General features: G+C 28.5%; 1 protein-coding gene across 2 annotated transcripts in view; it reads right to left on the minus strand.

Annotated features, from left to right (window-relative positions):
- The window catches only part of LOC122500448 (epidermal growth factor receptor kinase substrate 8-like), a 149347-nt gene that overhangs the window by 127515 nt on the left and 1113 nt on the right, over positions 1–20719 (minus strand). The window lies entirely within an intron of this gene.

Raw genomic sequence — 20719 nt, forward strand, 5'->3', positions numbered from 1 at the left:
CAAGGTTACATTTTTTTCATTCCTTAAAAATTAGCTATTTTTTGAAAGTCAATTGTTTTTTCCAAATAAAAATAAAACAAAGCTATTATAGTGTAAACACTTACCTAGGGATCTAAACTAAAGCATGGAATAGAAACCTCCGATTAATTTGCTTTCATAAAGAATTTTTTCGAAAAAAAGCTTAGGCGGTCCACTCAAGGTGACATTACCCTACAAAATTAAATTTTAGTGACCGTTCTAAATATAATAAGCTACTTTTTCGATTTTTTTTTGTATATTCTATAGAATAAATCAACTTGTTTTGTACCTTAAAATTGATCCGAGTCCTGATTTTAAATAAAAATCTACCATGTCACTGAAGAAAAAATTATAATCATAGAATTCTATAATAATTTTCAACAAAGGAAAAAAGAAAAAATTTCGCGAATAACTGAAAATTATGGGAAAATAGAATACCTTGAGATATGTAATTGCCTCTAATAATGCACTTTGCGAATTTTTTTTTATTTATATATTTCTTCGTTGGTCTCTATGGTTATATGAGAGTATATTCATGGTACATAATTTTCAAAAGTATAATTTTTGTTTAATATTGGTTTAAATAAAAATCTATTTTCTCCTCTCAGCAGTGATGGGACATCATCAAAATGTGTATTTTATCGAAAATTAGGGTCATTTGTGTCGCATCCTCGATTCAAGAAATGCACGCATAATGTAAACACATATACATGCCACATAACTCGAAATAATGCAAAAAGAGACACATTTTTGTTACATTAAAAAAATCACGGGAAATGCAATTTCATTTTCGAAACAGTAGTAAAAAATTCATATAAATATCATTTATGTGTAACGTCACAAAATTATACATTTCATTCATTTATTTTACTTGTATTTTTAACATTTTTACAAAATGTTTCAAAAATATTGTAAATATTTTATTAGAATGGCAAATATTTTACTAAAATATTGTAAATGTTTTACAAATATTTAAACAAAATATTGCAAATATTTTGTGAAAAATATCATTCTTGAAAATACAGTCGGGTCCTCATACTGTTAGATTCAAATTCAGAAGTGTTAGATGACGTCACGTTACGTCACCAATTTTCAGGGCCGTATTTTTAAGTCTAAGGAAAAGGGTGCATATACTTCTAGGCCAAACTTGAGGTGTATATATTTACGTTCCTGAAAGGTGCGCAGTGGCATAGTTTGAGCACATAACAGTGCTGAGTCTAAAGGAGTGGGAAATTTCTGGAAACGTAACAGTATATGGGGACCCGACTGTACTAAAAATATCTTAATTAAATATTGTAAATTTTTGTTTGAAATATTTTTACAAATTTCAACAATAATGTTGACTCCTATTTGGAAATATTTGTATTTAAATAATGGATTTAATACTCAATATATTGCTTTAAAAATATGGGACGCATGATTCAACTCTAGAAATCATTAGTTAGAATTTTTAAATGATTGAATTTCATTTATTGGAATTTTCTTTTAGCAGAATTTCTGTTTTCTCGAATTTTTGTTTAATCGATTTTAAATTAACCCGAATATTTACATTATCAGAATTACAAATACTCGAATTTTTATTTTTGAGAATTATAATTTAACACAATTTCCATTAATGGTACTTTCTATTAAAATAAATTCTTATTTAAACGAACAAAACAAAAAATTGAAATTTTGTATTTTTTGACATTTTATCTTAACACTTTAAAATAATTATTCTAAAATAAAAAATTAAACAATTGGTATATATTATATTGAGGAAGCTTACACGGAGAGAGATTTTGTATTAATATTTGTTAAAATTGGCAATAGAATTTAATATATTCTTTTTCAATTTAGGGAAATCGTGTTTTATATTAAAAATTAATATTGTGCATATTAGTAGGCAGCCCTTGATATATTTTACAAAAATTAATAAAATTGTAATACAATTTAATAAAAGAATTATAATTTTTAAAAATGACTATATTAAAATCACAGTCCGTGAAAGTATCGAAAGAATAAGAAAAATTGAAATAGTTCTTTTAAATTTTAGAATAAAATACATATTTCAATCTTTAATATAGTCAATACTAAAAATTATGAGTGAGTCGAAAAGGACAGGAAATAAAAAGACGTAGGAAGGAGGAGGATAGAATTATCGTTTCGAAAGTATTTCCCACACACACCAATGAGCTACGCAAGCATCATACTATACATCATACTGTACAAACACAAACTATATACAATTTCGGAGATCTATGTTAAAACCTATAAACGCATACATATAAACTTAACTTAAATACAAATAAACGCAATAACGCACGCACGCTGTACATTGGGAGATACAGTTCTCAACTTCCTTATATACTAAACTCGAGAAATTTTCTGAACTTGTGAGAAAGTGATATTTTCTCCATATTTTGTTTAAAAAAGTTCTTAATTTATTTTACATTATAAATACATACTTTTGTATGCTGGGTCAAAATTTTATTCAGAAATGTTTATCATAATACTGTTTTTAAAATTGTTTGTTTCTGGAAAATGATTTCTATTGAAATTATATCCAATTTTTCGTTATATAAAAAAACCCATCATTTAATTTATTGGCATAAGAAAATGCAGCATATCTTAAATCATTTTTTTTAAATACCTTCCAATGTCCTAATTCATTTTCGTACACGGAAAAAAATTAATATCTAAACTTGAAATAATATTAATTTGAAATCCAATGGAATGTAAGTATGTCTAAAATAGACATTATAGTCACAATTAAATTCACATCTCTGATTTAGAGATTTGTTAATTTCACAACTTATCTGATGTGAATTACATTGCGTTTTAAGTTCATCATTGTCAAAGAATATTTAAACCATTTTAATTATTTAAGTATTAATTTTATATTTTAAATGCAGTTTCATTCCCAGTTTTCACTTTCCATATTTTACGAATGTTTTTCGCGTTATCACGTGTGGGACATATTTTTATTTATTAGTATTTTCAGGTTAAACTTTCGTTTGACACTTGAAAACCTAACCTATATTGAAAGTTGTACCAAACCATGTTTTTTTATTAAGAAATAGAAAAAGAATGTTTATATTGTGTGATGTTGAGATAATTTGATTCAAATAAAGAAATGAAATAATAAAAAATTCATATTATCTTCAAAAAATGTCCAATTTTTTATGATTGTCAATGGATTTTTTTATAAGTTCATACTAAAAGAAAAATATACATTCTTTGAATAATTCTCACTCTAAATTGTGATAAATCATAAAATTTGAGATTTCTAATATCATTTTCAGGCATAAAAATACGGATTCTTCACACTGATAATATATGCGGATTAGATATAACTCTAAATTTCAGTTTTACAGATCTGTTCAAATCACACATCCGATTCCAGTGATAGTTTATGCCTAAATCTCATATTAAATCTCTAATTTAGAGATTAATTTTTTTCCGTGTAAATTTTGAATGCTCTCAAATGCTCATTTAAAAGACAATGGACTATGCCTTTTACTACAATTAGGAAATCTTCATTGTCGATTAAAATTATTGAATGAACAAAATAAAATTGTTCACCCAATTCCGACACATTTTGACACATCAAATTAAAATATTTTGGGGTAAACACAACGTGCACATGTTGCCACGAGGTTTGACTCGGATAATTTCGGAAATGCTCGACTGATAATAATTAATAATTAATTAATAATTATTTACATAATTTTTATTATAGTCGATAATACTATTCATAACTAAATTAACAACTTATGTAATTCTTCGATAGTATTTAGTATAATCATCTGGTAATACTTTTTACTATTGCATACTTTCTTACTTATAATATTACAACTTCTTATTGACTATTTCAATTTCTATTACTTCAGAATAATACAAAGTAATAATTTGATTATAAACTTTCTTAAAAATGGTAATATTAATTCATAAATGTACATGATTTCCCCAAATTGCAATCGGTTTTACTAAATACTAATATAATAATACGAAATATTAAAACAGAATCTCTCTCCGTGTAATGATCATGAAATGAACAACTTGTTTCTTTTTTTTATTAGAATGATAACAATTCGCAAATTTTTTTTCAAGAACAATTCAGAGAAATTTGATGACAGGAAGTGATTCGAGGAAAGTGTATTTATAAAGGGACGCAATGTGACTATTTTTCCTGTACAGTTTACTTATGCGGAAGCCTATTGTTGAAAGTTTCATATCAATATATAATATAATATATAATATTCATATAATATATATATTTATACATGCCACAACGACATTTGATTTACATGCGAAGGTACACTATTGTATAAATGTTAACTATGTGCTTTATGCTATCGACATATAGATCCGTTTAATTTTCAAAAAAAATTATAATTGTAAATTTCTTTATAATGTCACTAAAGGAATAATACTGACAAAAAAACTTGAAAAAAGGATTAAAGATTAAAGCTGACATTTAATTATTTATGATTTACAGTTAAGCAAATTCCAAATTTAACCGTAAATTCGAAATAAATATTGAGAAATTAAATTTATTTATATATTAAAAATTCATTTTTTGAACTAAAATTTTGTAAATCAATAATATTGCCAAAATGTTTTAAAAATAAAACGTAATACAGATAGTAATTTTTAATTAAAAATAAAATCAATTTTAATTAAATCAATTTAAAATTTTTAACTAAATTAATTCGAATAAAACTGCATTTAAAAAATGTTAATGCTAAAAAAAGAATATTATACGCATCGAATTACTTTATAATTTTTAATAGAAAATTTAATTTAGAAAAAAATGATTACTTTTTTCATACACCAATAATTGTTTTCGTTCTATTATTTATATGTTGAGTAAATACGGAAATTATTCCTATAAACAGTTTTGATTGAATGCTGATCGAATTAATGCGATTAAATTAACTTTACTGTCGGATCATAATTGATAAGATATATTTTTGCTTTTTTACTACAATAGCAATCAATTTAAATGTATATTATCTTCGTCAAATCGACGCATACAATTTTTCTTTAAAAATTGGAATAATAACAATAATATAATAAAAATAATTTAAATAGAATTATCTCTCTATATTATAAAAAGATTTCGCCGCCGGATTCAGTGCCCTGAAGTTGGCCACAAATAGTCAAAGGTCATCGCTCTGAAGTTGGCCTCAGGTCACAGACGTAGGTCAAGAGGTAAACATAACCTCAAAATCAGGTCAAGGTTCATCGCTCTGAAGTTGGTCTCAGGTCATAGACGTAGGTCAAGGGGTAAACATAACCTCAAAATCAAGTCAAGGGTCATATCTCTGAAGTTGGCCTCAGGTCATAGGCGTAGGTCAAGGAGTAAACACATAACCTCAAAATTAGGTCAAGGGTCATCGCTCTGAAGTTGGCCTTTAGGTCATAGACGTAGGTCAAAAGGTAAACATAACCTCAAAATCAGGTCAAGGGACATCGCACTGAAGTTGTCCTCAAATAGCTATAGTATATTTAACATAATTTCAGATCACATACGTAGGTCAAGAGGTGAACATAACCTCAAAATCAGGTCAAAAGTTATTGCGGTCACAGACGTAGGTCACGAGGTAAACATAACCTCAAAATCAGGTCAAAAGTTATTGCGGCAACAGACATAGGTGGAGAGGCGAACATAACCTTAAACTTAGGTCAAAAGAGGGCCTATGAAATCGACAAATTTCCTTATATCTTCTGGAGTTAGATCAAAATTTAGATCAAAATTGACCTATTTATTAACTTACACATAAAAAAAGCCTTCATTAAGGCCTTCCAAGGGATCAAAATTTAGATAAAATTCAACCTTTTTTTTAAATTAAAGGGGGACATTAAGGAGTCGTTATCGTACGTCACAATTAATGTCAACAGTGTCAAAAATTAAATTACATTTCTACGTACCTTCCATATTATTTAAAATCGACTTCATATTATTACAAATTAAAATAAATTCAAATAAATTTTATTTTCAATTTACAAAAATTTACAAAAATAATATTAATTTTTGTAATATTATTAATTAAATTAATTTTCCTGCTTTATTGTTTATTAAAATTATTTATTTCAACGTTTTTTTCGAAGATATATTACAGGGAAGAAACGAATTTTTTAACTCAAAATCTAAATAAAAAGAAATTAGTCATGTCTTATATTTCGGACCTGATTTCAAATACTACAATCTGAATCTATAATTTTGAGATACAAAATTGGTTACTTGAAACAAATTTTGGTTATCTTGAAAACAAATTGAATAATACAAATAATTTCAACAAACACTAATTTTACTGAATTTGGCTAAAAACCAATATTGATAATAAATATTATTAATTAATTCTTAATTTAAAAATTAATTTTAAAATAAAAATAGGGGGTTGGCGCGCGAAGCGCGCAGGGGGGCGGAGCCCCCCTAGTTTTTCTATAAAAAATTAAAAAGAAAACTACCAGGTAATGAAAATTTTCCGTCATTTTTTTTTTTTGCTTCACTCTCTACTTTTAATTACGTTTACGATCAAAAGTCGCTTCTAATATGTGTTTCTTTATAGCAACAAGTGCAATTAAGAAATATCTTATCTTTATGATAACAACACGTTATTTGAAATTTGCTGTATTTATTCCGCGACTAGTCGCAGGTAAAAATTGTCATTGTTAACAATATTTCACAAAAGTCATTCAAAAAAAAAATTTTGATTAAAATAATTTTAAATTAAAGTTGGAATAATTTTTATGAAGTCTGTTATCAATTGTTTCACATTTACAATAATAATTATGATTTTTATTAACAAAAGCAGAAGGTAATTTTTCAATTTTTTCCTTTATTTTCTAATGTTTAGTTTAGGTATGGAAATTCTTTTAGGAAAAGAAAAATATATTTTTTGAAAATTAATTTTTAGTGAGTTTCAATTAATTTGTATAGAAATTATATTTTTGTAGATATAACTTTTCTTTTTGAAAATTTTAGAATTTATGTATGTTGTCAAAGTAAATAAAAAAAGGATCTTTGCTATTAGATTTAAAAGTGAAAAAAACAAAAATGCTATAGCATTTTTATATCATTTTTTTAACGATAAACATCTAATCAACTTGATGAAGTAATTTCCTGCTACTACTCCACTATCTCTAGACTTTTTAAGCAGTCTTCAAAAGATAAAATAGTTTTTCAGTAGTTTAAAATTTCTATAAACGATAAATTAAAGATAGAGGAGAACGGGGCGAGGCAGCCAAGACGGCACATTTTGGTTTGCGAGGCAGTTATTTAAATAGGTTTTTTCAATTTTAATATCGCGTTAGAAAGCTTGTCTTATTGGCTGAAAAATCGCCATAGAACATTTTGACGTAGGTTGCACTTAAAAATTTTTACAACCCTTTTCCCAAAGAACCACATTTTGGCATATTTGAAAAAACGTGGGGTGAGGCGGCCAACTATTTTAATAGTTAAAAAAACACAACTTAAAAATTAAAAAAAAAAAAAATTTTTTTTTTTTTTGTTAAAATTAGTGAAACATAACAAGGTAATTGTCCTTAACTTACTTTTATTTTGTTAGTAAACTTCAAAAATTTACATTTGAATAATATTATAATAATAACATTAATTAAATTAAATTTAACATTTTAAGGAAATATAAATTTGTTATTCTTAAAAAATGGTTTATAAAATTCAATGTTAAGTTTAAAATGTATTGGAGTACGAAAAAAGAGAAAACATTTAGAAGAACCAATAAAATCAACACAAAAAGACGAAAAATTTAGTGTTGGCTGCCTAACCCCACGAGTACTTTTTTAAGAAAACATCCACAAAACCCGTAATATTAAAAATATCGCAATTTCATTAACCCGTTGCCTGTTTGCGACCCAACGTTGGGTCGTGAAAAACGATGGCCCAGACTGTTTGCGACCCAACGTTGGGTCGTGAAAGTTTTAGCAAAAAATAGAAATTTGTTATTTAAATTATAAAATAAATTCTTTTATATCATTATTCACATACTATATCCCAGGCGGAAATTTCCAACCGGCGCGGATCCTAGCCCGTACTGACGCCGGTGTAACTGTACTGGCTCGGAACCGCCTGCCAACCGAATGTGAACGGGCATTCTACCGAATAGTGACTAGGCCAGGAGCGCGCTGGCAACCGGCTCGGAACTGGCATCCCAGGTGCGATTTTTTGGTCGGCCCATAGTTGGGCCAACTTTTACAAGGTCGGTCCAACTTCTCGTGCCAGAGGTTGGGCCAACCATACAGATGATAATGGCGACGATGGTGGGCCCGACAACTCATAAGGAAGTTGGCCCAACTTACAATGCATGTGTTGTGCCAACTATACATTTCAATGGTTGGTCCAAAGATTGATGCCAAAGTTGGCACAACTTTAGATGCGTAAGTTGGGCCAACCACAATTTTCAAAGTTTGGCCAACTTCAACAGCCAAAGGTAAAAAATTATTAAAAAACTAAATTATTTAAACAATTAACAGGTTATTATTAGCGGGAACATCAGATATAACCTTTACCTATTATTATAAAACACAATCTCATACATACATTTTCGAAAATATCTAACGCTCGCTGGGATCGAACCCCTAACCCAACGCACCGAAGACTTATACACTGACCACTACGCTACGCTCACATGGGAGTGCATAACGCAAAATGTATATTAAAGCTGCAACAGTCAGGCCAACCGTGGCCCAGAGTTCGGCCGACCAAGAAAGTTTAAGTCATTTAAACTGCATTTGAGAAAGTTTTGTCAACCGTTGGATCAACCGTGGCCCAGAGTTCGGCCAACCAAGAAAAATCAAGTCAATTAAACTGCGTTTCACAAAGTTTTGCCAACCGTCGGGCCAACCGTGGCCCAAAGTTCGGTCAACCAAGAAAGTTTAAGTCATTTAAACTGCATTTGACATAGTTTTGCCAACCGTCGGGCCAACCGTGGCCCAGAGTTTGGCCGACCAAGAAAGTTTAAGTCAATGAAACTGCTTTTCTTGAGTTTTGCCAACCGTCGGGCCAACCGTGGCCCAGAGTTCGGCCGACCAAGAAATTTTAAGTCAATTAAACTGCGTTTCACAGAGTTTTGCCAACCGTTTCCCAGAGTTCGGCCGACCAAGAAAGTTTAAGTCATTTAAACTGCGTTTTACAGAGTTTTGCCAACCGTTGGGCCAACCGTGGCCCAGAGTTCGGCCAACCAAGAAAAATCAAGTCAATTAAACTGCGTTTCACAAAGTTTTGCCAACCGTTGGGCCAACCAAGAAAGTTTAAGTCATTTAAACTGCATTTGACATAGTTTTGCCAACCGTCGGGCCAACCGTGGCCCAGAGTTTGGCCGACCAAGAAAGTTTAAGTCAATGAAACTGCTTTTCTTGAGTTTTGCCAACCGTCGGGCCAACCGTGGCCCAGAGTTCGGCCAACCGAAACTGAAAGTCTTTTTTACTACGTTTGGATGAGTTGTGCCAACCTTTGTCGCCAAAGTTGGCCCGACGGTTGGTGAAACTCTGCATTTAATGGTTGGCTTGCAAAGTCGGGCCAACTGTGGTCACTATTACTTGCCAAAGTTGGGCAAACTCTGGCAACCAAAACTTCGCTTGCCAAAGTTAGGCCAACCTTGGGCCAACCTTCAAACTCTGGCGGCCAACCTAAATTCGCACCTGGGATTCTACCGCCCGCTGACCGGCCGGGAGAAGCCGTTCCGTGTATAATTCAACCGGCTGGGACCTGGCACTCTACCGACCGTGGATTTTTCATTTAATAGCCAGCCGAGCGCTGGCATTCTACCGACTGACAACCGGATCGGATCCAAATGATAATTTCAACAAATATCAACAAAAAAATAATAATTAATTGCAAAAGATAAATACTAATGACAATTCATTGACAGTTCACTTCGCACCGAAATCTCGCACGCTAACCACTATGCTATGCTCGCATGGGACTCTCAAATCTTAAATACTCTCAAGTGTCACTAGCTCAAATAAAACTTGCAGAATTACTACGCGTCAATGATACCGCTATATTTTCAATACTTTATTGAATGTATATTTAGGACTATTTCAATATTTCGTTAAAAAAAAACTTGTTATATTTTTATTATTATATAATACATATTATATTGAATAATTGTTTTTCAATATAATAATATTGAACGTAATAATATTAATAATTTTAATTAACGTCTCAATAATAATAAATTTATTATTATTAAGATATTATTAATTAACATTAATATTGTTGAGAATTAATAATAAATTATCAATACTAATATTAATTAATAATATATCAATAACCATAAATTTATTATTATTGAGATATTAATTAATATTATTATTAATATTAATAATTTTTTATTAATTCGCAATAATATTAATGTTAATTAATAATATATAATATTAATTAATAACGAATTTTTCTAATTATTTAATTTTTAAAAAAGTCTCAATAAATAATTACCTAATATATTGATTAGATTCATTTATTAATAATTATTTTCTAAAATAATGCAATTACTTGTAATAATTATTTAATTTACAATGTGACAATAAATGACGAGATCCGCAGTCGGATCCGCCCCAGTACCGAGCCAGTACAGACTCAACATATCCGTCATTCTTCCGACGCCGCAGAAGAATAAGATCCGCCGGCGGAAGAAATCCAGTACCGAGCCAGTACTGACAATCGTGGGAAGACGGTTCCGACAGTCGGAGCATAATCTGTACCGCGCCGGTTGCTTTTTCAGATCCGAATCGGTACAGACCGTTGGTACTTGCGGTCTGTACGGGCGCGGATCCCAGCTGGTTGTAAACTCCGACGTTCGTCTGACTTTTCCGCCTGGGTATGTATCAATGATACTAGAAAATAAATAAATAATTGTTTATTAGTTTTAAGTAATATAACAATTTAAAAGATTTTGATGGACATTTTGGAGCACTAAAATGAATATTTTTCCAAACAGTGAAGGGGTTAATACCATCGTCTTCAGCACTAAATTCTGCATTAAAAATCACTTTACAAGAATTTTATTCATGTAACTCTATTAACTAAAATCACCAAAATAACTCTTAGAAAAGTTACATCCAAAAGTCTGTTTTCATAAATGATACTGTCACTACTAAACTGCTGCAGCAATAATGCCTATCTGTTAGCAACTAAAGTAAACTACCACAAGCAGTCTACATTATCAATAGCGCACGATTTGAAAAAATCGATCGATTTTTTTCATCATCTTAAAATTTTATCGACCGAGTAATAGCATCATTAGGTACTATATATATTTGTTAATTATTATTATTATTTTTAAAAATCACAATTTAGAAGAAAAAAAATATTTTTTCAGCTAAAATTCTAATAAATTTTTGTTTAAAAATGTTTCATACGTTCTTGATCAATAATTTAAAAAAGAAAAAATTTGTAAACAATAATTTTTTATTGTTTTCGCTGCGAAAAATATTTTGTTTTTTAATTGTTGATCATAAACGTTGTGAACTTTACTGGTGTCAAAAATCACACTTTTCTTATAATAAAGTAGGTAAAAATAATATCTAATTTACAGAATTAATTTTACACAAATAATAATTAATTATCACATATAATATAATTAACAATCTGTATTTATTTTTGTCATTAATTTTTAAATTTGCAATGTATTTTAAAGAATAAAATTATTTGATTAAAAACTTTATTTGATTGGGGTACAAAAGTTCCAAAACGGAAGTTCCAATCGAAAAATTCCAAGAAAAAAGTTCCAAAATGAAAAGATCCAAAATTTATTTTTCTACAGTACAAAAGTTCCAAAGCCCAAAATGTCGAAAATATAAATTTACCAAAGTGTGAAATTTCCAAAATAAAAAGTGTTGAATTGTTAAATAAGTGAAAAGTATTGGAGTTGTTTGAAAAAATAAAGCATCTTCAATATTTCACATTATTTTTTCCATCTGAATGCTTGTAATACAGAAATCCTTCGATATGTAAATAATTTTTTTTCGACTTGTATTAATTCTGCCATAATTAAAATGTACAATAATTTAATATAATTGCACTGTTCACTATTTTATAGTTTAAATAAAATTTTTAATTTCACTAATTTACAATTTAATATAATTTTACTATTTACTATTTTTTAATTTGAAAAAAATTTTTAATTTCACAATATAATTTTGGAATGAGCACACGTTGAATGACAATTTATGAAAATAACAACGATAATAACAACTGAACGTTTCCTGACTTAAAGTTGCACTTTGAAATTAGAAAAATAAAAAAAAACAATGTTTGGACTATTGAAAAAATAATACTTTGGTAAAAATGGCCTTTGGAAAAATAATACTTTGGAAAAAATGTCATTTGGGAAAATAATAATTTGTTTATCTCTGAGATGGAAAAAGGTAAAGTTTATCTCTTTTAATCTATCCCCATTTTTATTACTACTATCGCTTTCTATCTTCTCTTCTTCTCAATCTTTTTGAATAACATTTTTCTTATCTTCTTCAATACTTTTCCTATCTACTTTCTTCCTTTTCTGTCGCTACTTTAATCTAAGAAAACACTGATCTCTGCTTATGACCTTCCTTTATCCCAGACTTTTCCTTTTTTAATCTCTTCAATCTCTTTTTATCTCATCTTTTTTCTCAAACTCTTCTAATAACCCTTATTTTATCTCTTTTAATCCTACTACTAGAGGAGAGTAGGGTAAATTCGGTTGTCGGGTAAGTCCGTTTTTCTTAATAACTTTTACAAAAATAATTTTTTTTGTAAAATTCTTTTTAACAATGTTTTATTATAAAGTAACTATGCTTTATACAAAATTTCGTATTAATTGGTTTGTTATTGACGAAAATATTTAACAATTATGAAAATGATGGTTCCAATCAATAACACAAGCCTGCAAAAAAAAAAAATTTCCGTTGCCTGAGATCGAGAAGTCATTTCCCGCAGTATTTGGTGCGTTGAATCGGAATCTGGCAACGAAAACCTTCCATCACGTCAGGAATTTGAGAAAAGTGGGGGGTAAATTCCCAAAAATCATGTTTTTCGCTGTTTTTGTAAATTTCTATCGTGTAGATAGATGTGCTAGAGACTTGTCATAGGAGTCAAATTAAAGCCTGAACCCTGTACTTTAAGAAAATAAAGCGATATTGCTGACAACTAACTAAATTAGCCGCCAAAAATGATTTTTTTAACAGTTGTCAATCATAAAAATTCACTGACACAGTCCGTAAATACAACTATTTTAAAAAATGATTGGATTCGCTTAGAATTTATTGCTTTGGGGTTTTCGGGGTCGTTGCTTACAAATATGATGTCAAAATAAAAAATCTATAGTTGGATTCATAATCAACGACCCTAAAAACCCCCGAGTAACAAGTTTCAAGTAAATTTGATCAATTCTTAAAAATAAGTCCGCCATATTAGATCCGACATTTTGAATTTTAATAATCTGACAACATATTTTTTTTTTTTTTTATTGTTTATACTCCTGCCCTATTGGCCTTACGCACTTCGACAAGAGTCCCCGAGAAATACTTTTTTGGATTAAGCATAACCATTCTACTTTAGAAATTTTCTATATATTAACCTAATTTTGCGTCTACAGCCGACTTTATTAGGAGTACTCGCATTACGCCTGGACCACCCGTCAATGGGTTTTCTCGCCAGAGAAGAGGGAAACTGTAGAAAACCTCTCTGAGTACAACCGGTTTATCGACAGTCGAGTTCTAATGGTGTGTACCGGACAATAATCGACGGTGGACATCATTATACCTCGACGTCAAACCTCCCGCTCAGATTGTCTCACGTGCCGGAAAAATACCAAGCCAAGTGGGCGCGAACCAAGGATACTTATACCCTTGGTCCTTAAACGACCACCAACGCCATCTGACAACATATTCGTAATCAGCGACCCCAAAAACCCCTGCGTAACAAATTTTAAGCGAATGCAATCATTTTTCAAACAGTTTTATTTACGGACAATATCAGTCAATTTTTATACTTGACAACTGTTAAAAACATCATTTTTGACGGCTAATTTAGTTTGTTGTTAGCAATATCGCTATATCTTCTTAAAGTACAGGGTTCAGGCTTTAAATTGACTTCTATGACAAATCTCTAGCACGTCGAATTCACCCGGTAAAAATTTTCGAAAACAGCGAAAAACATGATTTTTGGAAATTTACCCCCACTTTTCTCAAAATCCTGACGTGATGGGAGGTTTTCGTTACCAGATTCGGATTCAGCGCACCAAATACTGCGGGAAATGACTTCTCGATCTCAGACAACAGAAATTTTTATTTTTTTGCAGGCTTGTGTAATTTTTTCAATTTTGAATTTTGGAAAAACAATACCTACTTATCCCCGTGTAGAAAAATTTCGGGGCAGTCTGGAGTCCAGTGATTGCCCCAACTAATGTCCGCACAAAAAGTCTTTGCCCCTCAGAATTTGTTAACTTTGCAAGCTTATAATTCTTTTAAAAAAAAATTTTTAAATTTTGGAATAAACAGTTAATAGAGAGTTTCCAGCAAACTTCCAGGAAGTTTCCAGAGGCGGACATTGTTGTATTCCGGGAAAGCTTCCAGAAAGTTACCAAAGGTAACTTCCGAAGTTGCCGTGGGAAACTTCCTGATAATTTCCTGGAAGTTTTTGTGCTATCTGGGAAGGCACACAAGTTTGATTTGAAAATTTATAGGTTAAGTGAAATCATGGACAGTAAAAATTATTTCAATTATTTCATTTTCAATATATCTTTATATCACAAATTAAAAAATAAAATCGAAAACGTCGCAAAAATTTACCTTGCCAACAGGTGCAAAGAAAAAAAAAGTCTTAAAACTGTGAAGGGCTAATTTTAAAATCAGGCTTAATTTTAGTCTGTAACGATATTTTAGCCTCATAATTAACTTAAGAGTATTGTTAACACGCCTTAATCTTAAAGCAATAAATATTTATGACTTAATTTTATATGTGAGTCTTAAATGTAGTCTCAGCGAGACTAGTAGAAACTTTAAGAACTTAACAGATAAAATGAAGTCGAAATGTAGACTAGTTTTTAGTCCCCTAGCGTCTATAGTCCTCTGGAAGGGGAGACGCGCTTGAGCGTGATCAGGTGACGTGTCATTAGTTGTCGTGGCGTTGCCTTGAGTGTACGTGTTTCCTTTATCTGTTAATCACTAAAAAAAATCTATAGATTTTCATATTTTTGTGTACCGAATAAATAAAATAAAAAAATAAATAAATAAATTCATTGCTACAATATTATTCAGAGAAAAAGTTGCGCAGTAAAAATCGAAAAGTATCGAAATGCTTATACAAAATGGTGACTTTTATATATTGTTACAACTCGTTTATATTTATACATAGAAGATAAATTTAAAACAAATATGTATGAAAAGTTTTTATTATATTATGTGCAAGCATAGTTACACTGAACTGAAATGAATTTGATTCAATTAACCGATTTCTTGTCTATTATTAAATAATGACACTTATAAGGTACATGTTAACAAATGTCATCATGAAAGTAGATGAAAAATTAAACCTCAATAATAAAAGAATAAATAAATAATTTCATTTTATTATTTTAAATAGCTAATTTAACTTTTCTTACAGATGCTTATATTACAATCTGTTACCGGCATCTCCTGATATAGTTAATAACTATAACTTTATATTCAATAGAAAAATAAATTTGAACTGTATTATTTACTACTTTTAAGTATTTAAGAAAACTTTATTTTAGTCACTATATTGACTTGCGAGTAAATTGAAGTTTAAAAGGAAACTACTTTTAAGTCCACTTTTTGGCTATCGGCTATTTTTAAGACTACATAGCGACTTCATTCAAGCCTGAGTACCGACTTTTTTTAAGACTCTTTTTACAAACTAATTTTAAGTCTAGGATGACTACTTTTTGTTACATCTTAAAATTAGCTCGTTTGTAGACTTTATTCAAGACTTATTTTTTTCTGTGTGAGGAAAGTACGACAGTAGCAATCGTAGCAATATTAAATGGATGTTCGTGATACTTCGGGTATCATCGGTCTTCTTCAACTTGACTTTATGCAGGCAGCACAGTAAAAATTTGTAAGCAGCACAGTTTATTTTATTAACCTGCGCATAACTATTTCATGGTACGGTTAATATGTATATTTTGCTTTGGACCAAATTAGAAAGTCCTGGTTCAGCAGTTTTTAAGGTGCTTTCAAAGAAATATTCCGAGGCCATTTTGGAAATAAAACTGTTTTCCATATGAAATAAAATTGTGCGCAAGTCAATATTTCTATTCTTCCGATACAAATAGTTTAGTAAAAACATTTTGCACATACTTTCAGGTGACAAGCACAGTAATTTTTATTGGAAATTTCTCTCCGTGGCAGGTTATTGTGAAAAATTCTCGAGTATTTTTTTTGTGAGAAAAATAATATCCGCATATTTGAGGAATGATATTTTCTAAGTACACGACGACCTATCAGACGAATGATGCCGTTTTCTTTTGTTATCCACGGTGGTGATCTTTTATATTAAGTTATATTTTATATAAGTTGGAGTTAAAATGTTAATCTGCGGGGTAACTAACTGACGACGTAACACTAGTCACCGTCGCCCCAAGGCAACCAAATGCGATAATTTCATTGTGGCAGGTGTGTCAGGTGGCCCCTCGTCATGACAAAACTATATAAATATATTCTTAGAGAAAACTTAGTATCTTGCTGCCTTTTTCAACACTTAAAAAACATTTAATTTCACTTCTATATCAAATTATAACATTAGACATAATAAATTTTTATCCACAATAATTTTCATCTAACGCAAGTCTAAAACGTGACTAAAATAATTATCATTATACATTTCAAAGTAAATAATTTGTAATTATTCAAAGATTGCAAATTTTCTATTTACGAAATATTAATTTAAATTTTTCTCTATTCTTAATAATTTTCGAATTAACTACAAATTTTTTATTTTCTGCTTTATACTGAAAAAGAAAATTTTCCCAATTTTGTTAAAGAATTTAAATTTATTTTTGGAAAATTGTTTGAATACTTTTGCTTTAAAAAAAAGTTTGTTTAATTTGTTAAATAAATAAACGTATGTAAAATATAATATTTATGTAATTTATATTATTCTAATTATTATTATATAATTATAACTTATAATTTAATATTTATTTATTATTGATAAGAAAATGAATCCAAAGTTTTTTGATGGAAATAAAAGATCATAAAGCAAAGGATAATTCTAATTGTAAACAATGTAATATCCTGCTTGCAACACACTCGACTCCTTCGCTATTTCCAGGAGGAATTTGCTGTAGGCGTCTATTACACTTTGCCATGAAGAATACTTATTTGCAATTTATCTTTTTCTTATAAATTAATAATAATAATAAAAATAATAATGATAATAATAATAATAATTAGGTATTATTATTATTCAACTAAATTATATTAAACCTTGTTATAGTTATAGTAATAATAAATTAATAATAATATAATAATAATAATTTTGAAAAATAGCCCGAGTTAAAAATTAAATTAAAGCATTATTAAATACATAAAAATTTCCAAAGTATAACACCGAATTAATTTTGTTTTTTTCCCAAACATTATCTTAAATAATAAATAACTAATGATTATAATTCTGTTAAATACTTTTTAAGACGAATTTAAATATTTTCCCATTTCTTTTCTTTTTAATGACTTTTCATGTCAATATTTAAATATGTAATTTAATTTACAAAATTATTAAAATCGAAATAAGAGAAATTTATATATATATATATATATATATATATATATATATATATATATATATATATATATATATATATGACTGTCCACGAGAAAACAGGGCTTAGCTTTCACAGGGCTAGTGATTGAAAGAAGCAGAACGAAGGAATGCATACAATATAACATCTTTAAAACGTTGTATTGTCAAAAGTAATTGACAATTTACAACTTTTGATTTTTGCATTTGAAAAAGCAATATAAAATCTATCGATTAGCATAAAAAACTCAAAATGATTTTTTAGAGCTAAGCCCTGTTTTCTCGTGGACAGTCACATATATATATATATATATATATATATATATATATATATATATATATATATATATATATAAATTAAGATAATTATTAGGTATTTAGTTAAATAGTTGAATAATTATTTCCATACATCTTAATAAAGTAAAAAATAAAATAGTTAAATACAGCCTTGGAAAAATTCAAAGAAATGAAAAATTTAAATATTGATGGTTTTCTTTAATATTATGTTGATTGATAATTTTTTATTGTCGTAAAATAACGCATTAATAATAATCAAGTCAAATGCTGTCACGTGATACAATCAATACACAGGAAAAAAAAAGTCTGACTCCGTTTACACCTTAAATTCAGCCCATGTATTTCACATAAGTCTGTCCTTGTTTAACGGGGCTGACTCCGTTTACATCATAAATTCAGCCTCAAAAAGAGGCTGAAAGTAAAACTTTTTTTTTAGTGTGATAAACTAAATATTTGTCATGATAATTGCAATTGAAAATTAGAATTTTAAATTACTTTCCATAATTTACAATTATGTAATTTGTATGTCACGTATGAGTCAATCACATTGTCAATTTATAATTAAAAATTAGCAATTTAAATATTCTTTTTATAATCGCAAAACTACAAAGCTTAAAAGTGTATTTTTTTTTAAAAGTTTCTAACGAAGATACAATACTAACTAAATTTTTATGTAAATAAATAAATTTTTATTCATGTATTTATCGTTTTTGGACCAAAAATAAAGAAATTAAAAAAAAATAGAAATAGAAAAGCCACTAAAATTGAGTCAGTAAGGGACAAGAAAAAAATTCTATTCCAAAATTCAAATTAACGGACAAAATGATTAGAACATTTAAATTCATGTTAAAGCTAATAATTCAATTTGAAAATGAAAGAATTAAAAATTTTTGTTCTTTACTAATTTGAAAGTCGTTCTGGAACGTCATCAGAGCAAAACATATTACAATAGTACGTGAAATCCGTTTTCAAAGTACATAATAATCAAATAACATAGTTTTCATATAGACATGTATACATATATATAATAGTCATAATTCTTCCCTCTCTCTCCCATTTTTTATAATGCTAATCAACCCTTTAATTAAATGATAAATTAGCTTGATTATTTTTTGTCTAGTCTTTAATGACAAAAATGGAAAAAAGAAATAAATATATGAAAAAAATATTACAATGATAATAAAAATTAGAAAAGGAATTTAATCAAAATTTCTCCATCTCCGAGTATAATAATTATAATAATGAAAACCAGTAAGTTTCAAAGCATCAATAAAATGTGCTTGGGGGGTTCATGGGATTTTATGGAAATTGATAGATTCCATAAAAGTGATCGAAGGTCATCAATTAATTTTCTTTGATAATTCTCTTTCTCGACTGGGGAATATTAACTTTCAAATCATCATTGAAATATCTCGAAAATAATTTATTATTATTTTTACTATTATTATTATAAATAAATAAATAAATTATTGTTTACTATTGTACTATTTATTTATTTAGAAAAATAACGGAATAATAATAATAATTATTATTATTATTATTAAAAAATAATAAATAGCAATTGTTATTTACTTATTATTAAATGTTTGTAATAATAAACAATATGATACATATACATTAACTTAAAAAATGTGTTTTTTCATTTGGATTAATTTTGAAAACGCAGAAAAGATTTTTTTTATTATTTCTTGATAAATTAGAAGAATATTTAGTTAATTTCCCATTGTCAAATTAACCCAGTTCTTATCACAAAATTCGAGTATCTATGGTCTATCTTCGAAATTCTTCAAACAATATATAAAATTTACTGTTTATTGAGATAAATTAAATTAGGTTAAAACTTTTAACACTATAATAAAATTTCAAACATTAATAGCTTTGGACTAATTGAAGAATAGTTGTAACAAAAATAATTTTAATAATAACAATATTGCTTTTTCCGTCTACAAATAAATAAAAGTAATAATATTAATAACAATCAGAATAAGAAAAATATACAAATTTTCTATTAATATTGTTGTTATGGTTATAATTTTAATTATAAACTCTCAGGATATTCTGAACTAGTTACCCGTGTAGAAATTTCGCTGGGACCCTGATCAGGGCCGACCTATTAGGGAATGAAACGCCGCGCCCGATGTGGCCCTGATCTGGAAATCCACATTTTCTTGTCGCCTCGATCTGGGCCTGATCGGGCGCAACGTTTTATTCCTTACTATGGCCCTAGTAGGGTAATTTCAATTTCTACACGGGTATATTCAATGAAAAAAAGACAAATTCGTTTTCTATTTGAGAATTTATTTACCAAAATTTTTAAGAAAGTCACTGCGATTGAAGGAATTGTCGTGAGTGATAAATAAACATTCAAGTAGAAGACAATTCACTTCTTCCTTGATACCAAAAAATATATGAAAATTGCACTTCAAAATAATTCTGTAAGTCTAATAAAGCAGAAAATTATTTTTAAAAAATGCTTCGTAATTAATAATTACAATTGAAAATTATAATTATAAATTCGTTAAAATTAAAATTTCTTTTCTCAGATATTTTTACAGATAATTTATTCGTTTACTTTTATAGAAATTTCTAAACTTTCCTTTTTGAAATCGTTTTTTCCCTTTCAAATTTTAAGTGTTTTGGAGAGAAAAAAAA

Source organism: Leptopilina heterotoma, unplaced genomic scaffold (genome assembly GCF_015476425.1).
Source record: "Leptopilina heterotoma isolate Lh14 unplaced genomic scaffold, ASM1547642v1 Lhet_186, whole genome shotgun sequence".
In the NCBI taxonomy this organism is placed as follows: domain Eukaryota; kingdom Metazoa; phylum Arthropoda; class Insecta; order Hymenoptera; family Figitidae; genus Leptopilina; species Leptopilina heterotoma.